The sequence below is a fragment of the Bufo bufo genome, chromosome 1 (assembly GCF_905171765.1).
Source record: "Bufo bufo chromosome 1, aBufBuf1.1, whole genome shotgun sequence".
NCBI lineage: Eukaryota > Metazoa > Chordata > Amphibia > Anura > Bufonidae > Bufo > Bufo bufo.
Window position 1 is genome coordinate 5032074 of NC_053389.1, and position 16648 is coordinate 5048721.

The window sequence follows — 16648 nt, forward strand, 5'->3', positions numbered from 1 at the left end:
CGAACGCTAGTGTGAAAGTAGCCTTATACTGCAGCGCAATTGCTCATGTTTGTATTTTGGATATTTCACACTCTTTTGGAGTGTACCTTAATTTTACTAAATTAAATTAAAACCAAAAACCTGTGTTGGCTATCTCGTCCTCCTCCACCGCCGCTTCCACCTACTCCGCTACGTCCACCGCCTCCTCAACCTCCTACTCCATATGAAACTCCACCTCATAAATCAAATTTTTTTTTTTGTAAGTGTTTTATTTTATATCATTTCACTACTTTGTCATTTACATTTTCGGGTGAAATTCACTAGAAGACCAGTAAAAAAAAATAAAAAAATTGTCAGTTACATTTTATGGTGAAATTAACAAATTTTTGGGTGTATAGTACCACTGCTTTACCTAGTAGACAGGTTAAACAAAAAAAAAATTGTCATTTACTTTTTCGGGTTAAATTAACCAATTTTTGGGTGTATAGTACCACTGCTATACCTAGTAGACAGGTTAAAAAAAATGTAAAAAATTTTCATTTACATTTTAGGGTAAAATTCACCAATTTTGGTGTGTATAGTACCACTGCTATACCTAGTAGACCGGTAAAAAAATAAAATTAATTGTCACTTACATGTTATGGTGAAATTAACAAATTTTTGGATGTATAGTACCACTGCTATACCTAGTAGGCCGGTTAAAAAAAAAAATTGTCATTTACATTTTAGGGTGAAATTCATCAATTTTGGATGTATAGTACCACTGCTATACCTAGTAGACAGGTTAAAAAAATAATAATTGTCATTTACATTTTAGGGTGAAATCACCAATTTTGGTGTGTATAGTACCACTGCTATACCTAGTGGACCGGTAAAAATAAAAATTGTCAGTTACATTTTATGGTGAAATTCACCAATTTTTGGGTGTAATATACCCCTCCTCTACCTAGATGACAGCTTAATAAATTTCAATAATTTTTCTGTTCCATTCTTGGGCTGACATTATACAGTTATAGACGTGAATAAACCCCCGCTCTGCAGAGGTGACAGGGTATAAAATGTAATATATTATTCAGTAATTAATGCGCCACATCCTTACATTCAATGCTTAAACTTTGAAAAGTTGTCCCACTTTTACGCTTTAATAATTTCTCCCATATTTCAACTCTAATTTTACATTTGAAAAAATGGATCCTCCCTTGGATGTGGTCTCTCTTTCTCAGGCTCCCTCTCCGGCCTGGAACCCTGATTCCCCGCCACCCGTGATCACCATGGTAGGCGCAGAAAAGAACATCGAAAGTTGATAGAGAAGATATCCAAATGGATCATGGACATCATGGGGACGTGCGACATGGTGGGGCAGTAAGTGTGCACACGCCTACACGTACTGACTGACAGGGGTCAGCCCCTGCAACTTCTGGGTCTCCAAATTGGGCACATGGCCGGAGCTTGCCCTTTACCCCTTGGAGGTGCTGCCCTGCAGCCGGTGTATTGTCTGAACGTGTGCTTAGCACGGCAGGGGGCGTTATCACAGGTTATATTTCCCAATGTTTTGGGGTGTACACTAATTTTAAAAATAAAATTTAAAACCAAAAAGCAGTGTAGGCTACCTCCTCCTCCTCCTCCACCGCCGCTTCCACCTACACCGCCACATCCACCGCCTCCTCAACCTCCTACTCCATATGGACCTCCTCCTCCTAGATCAAGACCAAGCATTTTATGTTATTTGTAGTAATTTCCCTATCCACATTTGTTTGCAGAGCACTTGCCATGCTCTTAACCACATTTTGACGCCATTTGCAGCCCTCTAGTCCTTTCCATGACATTTTTACAGCCATTTTAGTGCTCAAAAGTTCGGGTCCCCTTTGACTTTAATGGGGTTCGGGTTCTGGGTCAAGTTCAGGTCCCCAACTCGAACTTTTTTCCGAAGTTCGCCCGAACCCGAGCATCCAGGTGTCCGCTCAACTCTAATTATAGGCCATTACACCACTCTGGCATTCCTAACCTGGAACGTGAGTTATAAAACCTTGGAAGGGCCCTGGGATAGTACCCTGCGCACGCTGCAATTGGCGTCACAACAAATACTGAATATTATCCACCCGCACCTGGCCACTGCAAAACTGGCATCAGTGAACAGGATTTACCTTTGTGCCTATAATACAGGCTATAGTAATCACCAAACCCCCAGAAAAAGAGACTTTTATTGCATGTACTTACTGCTTAGGAGTGTGGGTTTGCATCAGCTGCAGCACAGTGTCAGAGCAGGGGTTAATCGGCCATCCCAGATATCTCCATCCAGCAGAGGGGAGGGAACCAGACAGCCTGCCTCCACAGAGAAAGCATTCCTACAGCAGCAGGAACTAAAGTGCTGAATACAAGTACCCAGGAGGACAGAGAAATTGCTGCCCATACAGGAAGTGAAGCGGCGGCCATCTTGAAAAAGGGAAAATACAGTTTTTTCTGCCTTGGATGTTGGAGAAACATCAACCGTGGATCTGAGTGAGAACTACTGTGAAAATAACCGTACTAAAGACTGTTAAGGGTTATAATCTGTCTGCCAGAGCACCATACTCCCCGAAATTGAGCAGTTGCAGCGACTCTTAAAGGAGTCACGCACCAATTCTGCTGCGGTTGCCCATAGCAACCTGTATCTAAATTGCATTGTAGCCAATACTGATTCCTCTAATCTGGTACTGGGTATTAAGGGTCATGTCTGACAATGAAGATAGCACCCACTTGGACCGCAGCGATCCATTAGCAGCAGCTGCATCCACAAGCATCATGCCTCAAACTACTGCCATAATGGAGTCAGAGAAGGACTGCCCTGTGGCCATTGTCACAGCGAAGAAGACTTCCGGTCCCTCCGGTAGGCAGCAGCAGGCCATCTGCCAGGCGGATTTTACCACTGTTACCCCTGACTACTGGAGTAGCAGAGCCAGAAAAGAGCAAGTCTGTGGCCATTATCACTGCCACTACAGAAATATCCGGGCCTACTACTACTACTGCTGCTGTACAGCCTGAGCCTGCCAAACAGGAGCCCTGCCCTGATGTGTGTGAGGATAAGGAGGCGTCCACTGATACTGCTCCATGTACTCCGGAACCACCACAGAGATCTCTGGGCCTAATACTACTACTGCTGCTGTACAGCCTGAGCCTGCCAAACAGGAGCCCTGCCCTGATGTGTGTGAGGATAAGGAGGCGTCCACTGATACTGCTCCATGTACTCCGGAACCACCACAGAGATCTCTGGGCCTACTACTACTACTGCTGCTACTGTACAGCCTGAGCCTGCCAAACAGGAGCCCTGCCCTGATGTGTGTGAGGATAAGGAGGCGTCCACTGATACTGCTCCATGTACTCCGGAACCACCACAGAGATATCCGGGCCTACTACTACTACTGCTGCTGTACAGCCTGAGCCTGCCAAACAGGAGCCCTGCCCTGAGGTGTGTGAGGATAAGGAGGCGTCCACTGATACTGCTCCATGTACTCCGGAACCACCACAGAGATATCCGGGCCTACTACTACTACTGCTGCTGTACAGCCTGAGCCTGCCAAACAGGAGCCCTGCCCTGAGGTGTGTGAGGATAAGGAGGCGTCCACTGATACTGCTCCATGTACTCCGGAACCACCACAGAGATCTCTGGGCCTACTACTACTACTGCTGCTGTACAGCCTGAGCCTGCCAAACAGGAGCCCTGCCCTGATGTGTGTGAGGATAAGGAAGCGTCCACTGATACTGCTCCATGTACTCCGGAACCACCACAGAGATCTCTGGGCCTACTACTACTACTGCTGCTGTACAGCCTGAGCCTGCCAAACAGGAGCCCTGCCCTGATGTGTGTGAGGATAAGGAGGCGTCCACTGATACTGCTCCATGTACTCCGGAACCACCACAGAGATCTCTGGGCCTACTACTACTACTGCTGCTGTACAGCCTGAGCCTGCCAAACAGGAGCCCTGCCCTGAGGTGTGTGAGGATAAGGAGGCGTCCACTGATACTGCTCCATGTACTCCGGAACCACCACAGAGATCTCTGGGCCTACTACTACTACTGCTGCTACTGTACAGCCTGAGCCTGCCAAACAGGAGCCCTGCCCTGATGTGTGTGAGGATAAGGAGGCGTCCACTGATACTGCTCCATGTACTCCGGAACCACCACAGAGATCTCTGGGCCTAATACTACTACTGCTGCTGTACAGCCTGAGCCTGCCAAACAGGAGCCCTGCCCTGATGTGTGTGAGGATAAGGAGGCGTCCACTGATACTGCTCCATGTACTCCGGAACCACCACAGAGATCTCTGGGCCTACTACTACTACTGCTGCTACTGTACAGCCTGAGCCTGCCAAACAGGAGCCCTGCCCTGATGTGTGTGAGGATAAGGAGGCGTCCACTGATACTGCTCCATGTACTCCGGAACCACCACAGAGATATCCGGGCCTACTACTACTACTGCTGCTGTACAGCCTGAGCCTGCCAAACAGGAGCCCTGCCCTGAGGTGTGTGAGGATAAGGAGGCGTCCACTGATACTGCTCCATGTACTCCGGAACCACCACAGAGATCTCTGGGCCTACTACTACTACTGCTGCTGTACAGCCTGAGCCTGCCAAACAGGAGCCCTGCCCTGATGTGTGTGAGGATAAGGAAGCGTCCACTGATACTGCTCCATGTACTCCGGAACCACCACAGAGATCTCTGGGCCTACTACTACTACTGCTGCTGTACAGCCTGAGCCTGCCAAACAGGAGCCCTGCCCTGATGTGTGTGAGGATAAGGAGGCGTCCACTGATACTGCTCCATGTACTCCGGAACCACCACAGAGATCTCTGGGCCTACTACTACTACTGCTGCTGTACAGCCTGAGCCTGCCAAACAGGAGCCCTGCCCTGATGTGTGTGAGGATAAGGAGGCGTCCACTGATACTGCTCCATGTACTCCGGAACCACCACAGAGATCTCTGGGCCTACTACTACTACTGCTGCTACTGTACAGCCTGAGCCTGCCAAACAGGAGCCCTGCCCTGATGTGTGTGAGGATAAGGAGGCGTCCACTGATACTGCTCCATGTACTCCGGAACCACCACAGAGATATCCGGGCCTACTACTACTACTGCTGCTGTACAGCCTGAGCCTGCCAAACAGGAGCCCTGCCCTGAGGTGTGTGAGGATAAGGAGGCGTCCACTGATACTGCTCCATGTACTCCGGAACCACCACAGAGATCTCTGGGCCTACTACTACTACTGCTGCTGTACAGCCTGAGCCTGCCAAACAGGAGCCCTGCCCTGATGTGTGTGAGGATAAGGAAGCGTCCACTGATACTGCTCCATGTACTCCGGAACCACCACAGAGATCTCTGGGCCTACTACTACTACTGCTGCTGTACAGCCTGAGCCTGCCAAACAGGAGCCCTGCCCTGATGTGTGTGAGGATAAGGAAGCGTCCACTGATACTGCTCCATGTACTCCGGAACCACCACAGAGATCTCTGGGCCTACTACTACTACTGCTGCTGTACAGCCTGAGCCTGCCAAACAGGAGCCCTGCCCTGAGGTGTGTGAGGATAAGGAGGCGTCCACTGATACTGCTCCATGTACTCCGGAACCACCACAGAGATCTCTGGGCCTACTACTACTACTGCTGCTGTACAGCCTGAGCCTGCCAAACAGGAGCCCTGCCCTGATGTGTGTGAGGATAAGGAAGCGTCCACTGATACTGCTCCATGTACTCCGGAACCACCACAGAGATCTCTGGGCCTACTACTACTACTGCTGCTGTACAGCCTGAGCCTGCCAAACAGGAGCCCTGCCCTGAGGTGTGTGAGGATAAGGAGGCGTCCACTGATACTGCTCCATGTACTCCGGAACCACCACAGAGATCTCTGGGCCTACTACTACTACTACTGCTGCTGTACAGCCTGAGCCTGCCAAACAGGAGCCCTGCCCTGAGGTGTGTGAGGATAAGGAGGCGTCCACTGATACTGCTCCATGTACTCCGGAACCACCACAGAGATCTCTGGGCCTACTACTACTACTGCTGCTGTACAGCCTGAGCCTGCCAAACAGGAGCCCTGCCCTGAGGTGTGTGAGGATAAGGAGGCGTCCACTGATACTGCTCCATGTACTCCGGAACCACCACAGAGATCTCTGGGCCTACTACTACTACTGCTGCTGTACAGCCTGAGCCTGCCAAACAGGAGCCCTGCCCTGATGTGTGTGAGGATAAGGAGGCGTCCACTGATACTGCTCCATGTACTCCGGAACCACCACAGAGATCTCTGGGCCTACTACTACTACTGCTGCTGTACAGCCTGAGCCTGCCAAACAAGAGCCCTGCCCTGATGTGTGTGAGGATAAGGAGGCGTCCACTGATACTGCTCCATGTACTCCGGAACCACCACAGAGATCTCTGGGCCTACTACTACTACTGCTGCTGTACAGCCTGAGCCTGCCAAACAGGAGCCCTGCCCTGAGGTGTGTGAGGATAAGGAGGCGTCCACTGATACTGCTCCATGTACTCCGGAACCACCACAGAGATCTCTGGGCCTACTACTACTACTACTGCTGCTGTACAGCCTGAGCCTGCCAAACAGGAGCCCTGCCCTGAGGTGTGTGAGGATAAGGAGGCGTCCACTGATACTGCTCCATGTACTCCGGAACCACCACAGAGATCTCTGGGCCTACTACTACTACTGCTGCTGTACAGCCTGAGCCTGCCAAACAGGAGCCCTGCCCTGATGTGTGTGAGGATAAGGAGGCGTCCACTGATACTGCTCCATGTACTCCGGAACCACCACAGAGATCTCTGGGCCTACTACTACTACTACTGCTGCTGTACAGCCTGAGCCTGCCAAACAAGAGCCCTGCCCTGATGTGTGTGAGGATAAGGAGGCGTCCACTGATACTGCTCCATGTACTCCGGAACCACCACAGAGATCTCTGGGCCTACTACTACTACTGCTGCTGTACAGCCTGAGCCTGCCAAACAAGAGCCCTGCCCTGATGTGTGTGAGGATAAGGAGGCGTCCACTGATACTGCTCCATGTACTCCGGAACCACCACAGAGATCTCTGGGCCTACTACTACTACTGCTGCTGTACAGCCTGAGCCTGCCAAACAGGAGCCCTGCCCTGAGGTGTGTGAGGATAAGGAGGCGTCCACTGATACTGCTCCATGTACTCCGGAACTACCACAGAGATCTCTGGGCCTACTACTACTACTACTGCTGCTGCTGTACAGCCTGAGCCTGCCAAACAGGAGCCCTGCCCTGAGGTGTGTGAGGATAAGGAGGCGTCCACTGATACTGCTCCATGTACTCCGGAACCACCACAGAGATCTCTGGGCCTACTACTACTACTACTGCTGCTGTACAGCCTGAGCCTGCCAAACAGGAGCCCTGCCCTGATGTGTGTGAGGATAAGGAGGCGTCCACTGATACTGCTCCATGTACTCCGGAACCACCACAGAGATCTCTGGGCCTACTACTACTACTGCTGCTGTACAGCCTGAGCCTGCCAAACAGGAGCCCTGCCCTGAGGTGTGTGAGGATAAGGAGGCGTCCACTGATACTGCTCCATGTACTCCGGAACCACCACAGAGATCTCTGGGCCTACTACTACTACTGCTGCTGTACAGCCTGAGCCTGCCAAACAAGAGCCCTGCCCTGATGTGTGTGAGGATAAGGAGGCGTCCACTGATACTGCTCCATGTACTCCGGAACCACCACAGAGATCTCTGGGCCTACTACTACTACTGCTGCTGTACAGCCTGAGCCTGCCAAACAGGAGCCCTGCCCTGAGGTGTGTGAGGATAAGGAGGCGTCCACTGATACTGCTCCATGTACTCCGGAACCACCACAGAATCCAGAGCTTCTTGCTATGAAAGACCAAGGGTCCATCCTTTATTGCTGTCCTGAGAACCTGTCACCTACCAGGAAAAGGCCAAGGCTTACAGAGGATTTTCTAGAGAAAGGTGATCCTGCAATTCCAGGTTCTGCCACAGAAAGCCACCAGGAGATGGCAGATGAAGCTTCTGCTGGAATTATAGCTGCTGAGAGCTAGCAGTGACAGTGATGAGGATGTCACACAGCTTATAGAAGGACTTTTACACCTTCAACTATGGGACCCAGGAGGAAGGCTTCCAGCCCCTCCTGTAAGAGACCTCATGCTGTGAGGAGAACCATCCATTAGACTATAGGAGCCGAGCCAAGGACACATTTTTACTGGTAAGGAACATTGCCACCTGTTTATTGTTTACATTTTGGCCTTCTTCAGCTTCCCTTTTTGTGCCTGGACTTAATGGACTCCATCTATCAGCCAAGCCACACCTCATGTTGGATTAGAAATTATTTTTGTGTTTTTCCTACTTGTTACAAGTTATGCACCGTTACAAGCCTGCACCCAAAGAAAGGACTCAAACATGTACCTGAGCTCTATGTGACGTATACTGTTCTAATCTTGCACTAATTTTGCTTAAATGTATTACAGGTTTAGCAACGTTCAAGCCCTCATGCCCATTGCATGGACTCTTTTACAGATGCCGCAATGTGAATTTTTTTGCACTTTTTGTGAAACTGCACTTAACTTTTGCCTTTAGCCAGATCAGTAGCACCTTACTTCTGCGTGCCTTGCCGTAGAGCTCTGTTCTCTTTAAGCGGACTGCCTCTGCTGATGCTTAATACTAATGGCCTACTCATGGTGTCATGTATCCTAGGTACCCAGGTAGAACAAGTGGTAAGTCCCAGGCAGGTCCAGCAACTACAAGGGTAACCCCACTTCTTCGGGAACGGCTAGGGGAGTCATATACCCCTCCTTCCTGTTTGTTATATGTGCCAGGATTGGTAATGGGACTACTAAACCCCCATCCTGAGGTGTCTTCCAGGAGTTTTATAGGATTTTTATATCCTCCTCCCTGTGACATTGCCAGAAGCGTTTGGAGAAGCTGATACCTCCCCCTTCTGTGCCTTTTTCTAAGGTACGGCGCCTCCACCTTAGAGCTATTTTTGCTACCCATAGTCACCATAGTGATCGTGCTATAAGCCCTTTTTTCAGACTTTGGTGCAGAGAAGGGAATATAGGATAAAGCCACCCTGCCATTTGCAAGCATTTCATTACACAATGGTGGGACTACAGAGTAAAGACACCTCCATGCTTTCTTTGTACTAGAGCTCAAAAGAAAGCCAGTAATGATTGCTTAGTGCAGACCTTTGCTTCACTGGGTATACTGAGAGGGAAACTGTTAATAAGACACCCTACTCATGCGGGCAGGAACCTTAGGGTAGCCGTTTCATGTTTGTCTTTGTCTTATATTTACTTCATGCAGCACTTTGTATTTGGGTACCCCAGAGCTTATTCTTCTCATCCTAAGCATAAGCCGAGGGCGGCTTAACTCAAAGTAAGTGGAAATGTTACACCCCAGAGTTGTGTTACTACACGCCTCTACCCCGCTACTATCTTCTAGGAGCCGTTATATTGTCATCTGATGTAATTTATATTATTTATTGACAAATGTGCATCTAAAACCATGTTAAATACCATTGTTCAAGTCATCTTCCTGGTATACCTGCAGGTGGCAGTATCATTGGTACAGATAGTTTTAATGTTATGGCAGTTCAGAGTGGAACGATCCTGTTCTATTCTGCCCCCCTTCTGAAGAGAGGTGGATGATTCCATCTTCCTGCAGCAAGGGAGGGAAAAACCAGTTAGATCCAGATTGAGTTACCCCCTGCACAGGAAAGACAGCAAGTACCAAGTCTCGGTCTGAGACTTAGTGATATTCCCAATCTGAGCTCCTTCAGCCTCAGCTGGATAAAGAAGCAGAAAACTACAGACAACCTCCAGAGTTCCAGGAAGAAAGCATCCCCTAAGAATCCATCTGAGAGATAAGTCTAGAGACCTAGAAGAAGCCATTCCTCTTCAGCTATTCTGTCCCTATAAAGCAGAAGTTACAGAAAAGTACAGAAGATTCCTGCCACAGTTACAGAGCTACCAAGCAGACGACTTATCCTGCAAGCTTCAAATTAACCACCTCAGCCCCCCTAGCTTAAACACCCTTAATGACCAGGCCACTTTTTACAATTCTGCACTACACTACTGTCACAGTTTATTGCTCGGTCATGCAACTTACCACCCAAATGAATTTTACCTCCTTTTCTTCTCCCTAATAGAGCTTTCATTTGGTGGTATTTCATTGCTGCTGACATTTTTACTTTTTTTGTTATAAATCGAAATGTACAGACATTTTTGCAAAAAAATGACATTTTTCACTTTCAGTTGTAATTTTTTTTTTTTTAAAACGACATCCATATATAAATTTTTCTCTAAATTTATTGTTCTACATGTCTTTGATAAAAAAAAAATGTTTAAGTAAAAAATAAATGGTTTGGGTAAAAGTTAGCGGAAAATGATGATTTTTTTTTCTTTTCCTTACAAAGTCTCATATTCCACTAACTTGTGACAAAAAATAAAAACTTCCATGAACTCACCATGCCCATCACGAAATACCTTGGGGTGTCTTCTTTCCAAAATGGGGTTACTTGTGGGGTAGTTATACTGCCCTGGCATTGTAGGGGCCCTAATGTGTGGTAAGTAGTTTGAAATCAAAATGTGTAAAAAATGACCTGTGAAATCCTAAACGTGCTCTTTGGAATGTGGGCCCCTTTGCCCACCTAGGCTGCAAAAAAGTGTCACATATCTGGTATTGCCGTACTCAGGAGAAGTTGAGCAATGTGTTTTGGGGTATCGTTTTACATATACCCATGCTGGGTGAGAGAAATATCTCGGTCAAATGCCAACTTTGTATAAAAAAAAATGGGAAAAGTTGTCTTTTGCCGAGATATTTATCTCACCCAGCATGGGTATATGTAAAATGACACCCCAAAACACATTGCCCAACTTCTCCTGAGTACGGCAATACCAGATGTGTGACACTTTTTTGCAGCCTAGGTGGGCAAAGGGGCCCACATTCCAAAGAAAACCTTTAGGATTTCACAGGTCATTTTTTACACATTTTGATTTCAAACTATTTACCACACATTAGGGCCCCTAGAATGTCAGGGCAGTATAACTACCCAACAAGTGACCCCATTTTGAAAAGAAGACACCCCAAGGTATTTCGTGATGGGCATAGTGAGTTCATGGAAGTTTTTATTTTTTGTCACAAGTTAGTAGAATATGAGACTTTGTAAGAAAAAAAAAAATCATCATTTTCCGCTAATTTGTGACACAAAATAAAAAATTCTAGGAACTCGCCATGCCCCTCACGGAATACCTTGGGGTGTCTTCTTTCCAAAATGGGGTCACTTGTGGGGTAGTTATACTGCCCTGGCATTTTAGGGGTCCTAATGCGTGAGAAGTAGTTTGAAATCAAAATGTGTAAAAAATGACCTGTGAAATCCTAAAGGTGCTCATTGGAATGTGGGCCCCTTTGCCCACCTAGGCTGCAAAAAAGTGTCACACATCTGGTATCGCCGTACTCAGAAGAAGTAGGGCAATGTGTTTTGGGGTGTCTTTTTACATATACCCATGCTGGGTGAGATAAATATCTCGGCAAAAGACAACTTTTCCCATTTTTTTATACAAAGTTGGCATTTGACCGAGATATTTATCTCACCCAGCATGGGTATATGTAAAATGACACCCCAAAACACATTGCCCAACTTCTCCTGAGTACGGCGATACCAGATGTGTGATACTTTTTTGCAGCCTAGGTGGGCAAAAGGGCCCACATTCCAAAGAGCACCTTTAGGATTTCACAGGTCATTTTTTACACATTTTGATTTCAAACTACTTACCACACATTAGGGCCCCTAGAATGCCAGGGCAGTATAACTACCCCACAAGTGACCCCATTTTGGAAAGAAGACACCCCAAGGTATTTCGTGATGGGCATAGTGAGTTCATGGAAGTTTTTATTTTTTGTCACAAGTTAGTGGAATATGAGACTTTGTAAGAAAAAAAAAATCATCATTTTCCGCTAACTTGTGACACAAAATAAAAATTCTAGGAACTCGCCATGCCCCTCACGGAATACCTTGGGGTGTCTTCTTTCCAAAATGGGGTCACTTGTGGGGTAGTTATACTGCCCTGGCATTTTAGGGGTCCTAATGCGTGAGAAGTAGTTTGAAATCAAAATCTGTAAAAAATGCCCTGTGAAATCCGAAAGGTGCTCTTTGGAATGTGGGCCCCTTTGCCCACCTAGGCTGCAAAAAAGTGTCACACATCTGGTATTGCCGTACTCAGAAGAAGTAGGGCAATGTGTTTTGGGGTGTCTTTTTACATATACCCATGCTGGGTGAGATAAATATCTCGGCAAAAGACAACTTTTCCCATTTTTTTATACAAAGTTGGCATTTGACCAAGATATTTCTCTCACCCAGCATGTGTATATGTAAAATGACACCACAAAACACATTGCCCAACTTCTCCTGAGTATGGCGATACCAGATGTGTGACACTTTTTTGCAGCCTAGATGCGCAAAGGGGCCAAAATTCCTTTTATGAGGGCATTTTTAGACATTTGGATTCCAGACTTCTTCTCACGCTTTAGGGCCCCTAAAATGCCAGGGCAGTATAAATACCGCACATGTGACCCCATTTTGGAAAGAAGACACCCCAAGGTATTCAATGAGGGGCATGGTGAGTTCATAGAAATTAATTTTTTTTGGCACAAGTTAGCGGAAATTGATTTTTTTTTTGTTTTTTCTCACAAAGTCTCCCTTTCCGCTAACTTGGGACAAAAATTTCAATCTTTCATGGACTCAATATGCCCCTCACGGAATACTTTGGGGTGTCTTCTTTCCGAAATGGGGTCACATGGGGGGTATTTATACTGCCCTGGCATTTTAGGGGCCCTAAAGCGTGAGAAGAAGTCTGGAATATAAATGTCAAAAAAATTGGGGGTATGGTGAGTTCATGTCAGATTTTTTTTTTTACACAAGTTAGTGGAATATGAGACTTTGTAAGAAAAAAATAAAAAATAAAAAATTTCCGCTAACTTGGGCCAAAGAAATGTCTGAATGGAGCCTTACAGGGGGGTGATCAATGACAGGGGGGTGATCAGGGAGTGTATATGGGGTTATCACCCCCCTGTCATTGATCACCCCCCTGTAGGGCTCCATTCAGACGTCCGTATGTATTTTTCGGATCCGATCCATGTATCCGTGGATTTGTAAAAAACATACGGACGTCTGAATGGAGCCTTACAGGGGGGTGATCAATGACAGGGGGCTGATCAGGGAGTCTATATGGGGTGATCACCCCCCTGTCATTGATCACCCCCCTGTAAGGCTCCATTCAGACGTCCGTATGTGTTTTGCGGATCCGATCCATGTATCCGTGGATCTTTAAAAAACATACGGACGTCTGAATGGAGCCTTACAGGGGGGTGATCAATGACAGGGGGGTGATCAGGGAGTCTATATGGGGTGATCACCTCCCTGTCATTGATCACCCCCCTGTAAGGCTCCATTCAGACGTCCGTATGTGTTTTGCGGATCCGATCCATGTATCCGTGGATCTGTAAAAACATATGGACGTCTGAATGGAGCCTTACAGGGGGGTGATCAATGACAGGGGGGTGATCAATGACAGGGGGTGATCAGGGAGTCTATATGGGGTGATCATTCCCCTGTCATTGATAACCCCCCTGTAAGGCTCTATTCAGACGTCCGTATGTGTTTTGCGGATCCGATCCATGTATCCGTGGATCCGTAAAAAACATACGGACGTCTGAATGGAGCCTTACAGGGGGGTGATCAATGACAGGGGGGCGATCAATGACAGGGGGGTGATCAATGACAGGGGGGTGATCAGGGAGTCTATATGTGGTGATCACCCCGTCATTGATCACCCCCTTGTAAGGCTCCATTCAGACGTCCGTATGTGTTTTGCGGATCCGAACCATGTTTCCGTGGATCCGTAAAAAACATACGGACGTCTGAATGGAGCCTTACAGGGGGGTGATCAATGACAGGGGGGTGATCAGGGAGTCTATATGGGGTGATCACCCCGTCATTGATCACCCCCTTGTAAGGCTCCATTCAGACGTCTGTATGTGTTTTGCGGATCCGATCCATGTATCCGTGGATCCGTAAAAAACATACGGATGTCTGAATGGAGCCTTACAGGGGGGTGATCAATGACAGGGGGGTGATCAATGACAGGGGGGTGATCAGGGAGTCTATATGGGGTGATCAGGGGTTAATAAGGGGTTAATAAGTGACAGGGGGGTGTAGTGTAGTGGTGTTTGGTGCTACTTATTACTGAGCTGCCTGTGTCCTCGGGTGGTCGATCCAAGCAAAAGGGACCACCAGAGGACCAGGTAGCAGGTATATTAGACGCTGTTATCAAAACAGCGTCTAATATACCTGTTAGGGGTTAAAAAAAATCGCATCTCCAGCCTGCCAGCGAACGATCGCCACTGGCAGGCTGGAGATCCACTCGCTTACCTTCCGATCCTGTGCGCGCGTTCATAGGAAATCTCGCGTCTCGCGAGATGACGCGTATATGCGTGACTCTGCCTGCAGCTGCCGCCTCCGGAACGCGATCCTGCGTTAGGCGGTCCGGAGACGGTTAAAAGCAGAAGTATTTATTCCTGCCAACGATTGCTAAAACCTGCTGGGACCAGAGACCAAAGCTGTATACTGGATACAAGTTATCTTCAGTAAAGAAACTTCATCTATAAGGTCTGGATATACAGTGGGATGCGAAAGTTTGGGCAACCTTGTTAATCGTCATGATTTTCCTGTATAAATCGTTGGTTGTTACGATAAATCTATCATATATGAGACACGCACAGTGATATCTGAGAAGTGAAATGAAGTTTATTGGATTTACAGAAAGTGCTATAATTGTTTATACAGAATTCGGCAGGTGCATAAATTTGGGCACTGTTGTCATTTTATTGATTCCAAAACCTTTAGAACTAATTATTGGAACTCAAATTGGCTTGGTAAGCTCCGTGACCCCTGACCTACATACACAGGTGAATCCAATTATGAGAAAGAGTATTTAAGGGGGTCAATTGTAAGTTTCCCTCCTCTTTTAATTTTCTCTGAAGAGTAGCAACATGGGGGTCTCAAAACAACTCTCAAATGACCTGAAGACAAAAGACTGTTCACCATCATGGTTTAGGGGAAGGATACAGAAAGCTGTCTCAGAGATTTCAGCTTCTGTTTCCACAGTTAGGAACATATTGAGGAGATGGAAGACCACAGGCTCAGTTCAAGTTAAGGCTCGAAGTGGCAGACCAAGAAAAATCTCGGATAGACAGAAGCGACGAATGGTGAGAACAGTCAGAGTCAACCCACAGACCAGCACCAAAGACCTACAACATCATCTTGCTGCAGATGGAGTCACTGTGCATCGTTCAGCCATTGGGCGCACTTTACACAAGGAGATGCTGTATGCGAGAGCGATGCAGAGGAAGCCTTTTCTCCGCTTGAGGTGGGCTAAAGCACATTGGGACAAGCCAGCTTCATTTTGGAATAAGGTGCTGTGGACTGATGAAACTAAAATTTTGTTATTTGGCCATAACAAGGGGCGTTATGGATGGAGGAAAAAGAACACTGCCTTCCAAGAAAAACACCTGCTACCTACAGTACAATATGGTGGTGGTTCCATCATGCTGTGGGGCTGTGTGGCCAGTGCAGGGACTGGGAATCTGGTCAAACTTGAGGGACGCATGGATTCCACTCAGTATCAGCAGATTCTGGAGACCAATGTCCAGGAATCAGTGACAAAGCTGAAGCTGCGCCGGGGCTAGATCTTTCAACAAGACAACGACCCTAAACACTGCGCAAAATCCACTAAGGCATTTATGCAGAGGAACAAGTACAACGTTCTGGAATGGCCATCTCAGTCCCCAGACCTGAAGATAACTGAAAATCTGTGGTGTGACTTAGAGAGAGCTGTCCATGCTCGGAAGCCATCAAACCTGAAGGAACTAAAGATGTTCTGTAAAGAGGAAAGGTCCAAAATACCTTCAACCAGAATCCAGACTCTCATTGGAACCTACAGGAAGCGTTTAGAGGCTGTAATTTCTGCAAAAGGAGGATCTACTAAATATTGATTTCATTTCTTTTTTGTGGTGCCCAAATGTCTGCACCTGCCTAATTCTGTATAAACAATTATAGCACTTTCTGTAAATCCAATAAACTTCATGTCACTTCTCAAATATCACTGTGTGTGTCTCCTATATGATAGATTTAACTGACATTTTTTATCGTAACAACCAATGATTTATACAGGAAAGTCATGACGATTAACAAGGTTGCCCAAACTTTCGCATCCCACTGTACACTGCGTGCAGAATTATTAGGCAAATGAGTATTTTGACCACATCATCCTCTTTATGCATGTTGTCTTACTCCAAGCTGTATAGGCTCGAAAGCCTACTACCAATTAAGCATATTAGGTGATGTGCATCTCTGTAATGAGAAGGGGTGTGGTCTAATGACATCAACACCCTATATTAGGTGTGCATAATTATTAGGCAACTTCCTTTCCTTTGGCAAAATGGGTCAAAAGAAGGACTTGACAGGCTCAGAAAAGTCAAAAATAGTGAGATATCTTGCAGAGGGATGCAGCACTCTTAAAATTGCAAAGCTTCTGAAGCGTGATCATCGAACAATCAAGCGTTACATTCAAAATAGTCAACAGGGTCGCAAGAAGCGT